The sequence below is a fragment of the Orycteropus afer genome, unplaced genomic scaffold (genome assembly GCF_000298275.1).
Source record: "Orycteropus afer afer isolate SDZICR_OR568_19922 unplaced genomic scaffold, OryAfe1.0 scaffold00267, whole genome shotgun sequence".
Classification (NCBI taxonomy): Eukaryota; Metazoa; Chordata; class Mammalia; order Tubulidentata; family Orycteropodidae; genus Orycteropus; species Orycteropus afer.
This window is the reverse complement of record NW_006921854.1, coordinates 2806907-2807725: the sequence shown is the minus strand read 5'-3', so window position 1 is coordinate 2807725 and position 819 is coordinate 2806907. Positions and strand designations below refer to the sequence as shown.

The window sequence follows — 819 nt, the reverse complement described above, 5'->3', positions numbered from 1 at the left end:
CATCATTCAATATTTTGCCCATAGAATCTCTCAATATTGCAACTCAAGGCTTCAATTTTTTCTTCAGTTCTTTCAGTTTGAGAAATGCTGAGCATATTCTCCACTAGAAAAGTAAAATGAAAGTAAAGATGTAGAAAGTACAAGCCCACACTTTTTACTATTAAATTTAACGGACATAGAATAATACTTCAGTAAATCAGAATGAACATCAACAAATACAGAAACTATACATGTTTCTTCTAGAAAATGCTTTTCAACAACTGATAATTTCTACTCTACATGTGACTCTTTATTCTACAGTTGTAAATAAACAAAAAGTAATGAGTTAAATGGTGAATCTTCATATTCAATGTCTAGGCACATTTGGAATAGATACCATATGTATCATGTAAAAAAGGAGTTTTTCCTGCAAGTTAAATTATCCAATTCTAGATTAGATGGATTACAATTCTACTTGTATAGGAGAAAGTATATCTAAACAGTTTCTTTATTTTTTTTAAATAACTCTTCTTTTAGGGAAACTAGTCCTATAGAGGTGTGTTGATGAGAAAAGAGATTTTAAAACAACTTCCACAACTTCAGGATGTTCATTTTAACTTTATTTAAATAAAGCAAGTGCTGTTGTATTTTCTAAATGTATCTGCATCAGTAGCCAGGTCTAACAAGCTATCCTGTAAAATTATAGTGAAATTGAAATTTACCTTTTGAAGAATGGATCTCTTTTCATAGATATTAAAATTCAGAAGATTCTATCAAATTCTTAAGGTGCTGGGTGATAACCACCTGTGCTCATCACTTACTTTTTTTTTTTTTTTTTTT

General features: G+C 29.2%; 1 protein-coding gene across 1 annotated transcript in view; it reads left to right on the top strand.

The window, feature by feature from the left end:
* The window catches only part of INVS (inversin), a 207430-nt gene that overhangs the window by 114094 nt on the left and 92517 nt on the right, over nt 1-819 (top strand). The gene's annotated exons all lie outside the window — the stretch shown is intronic.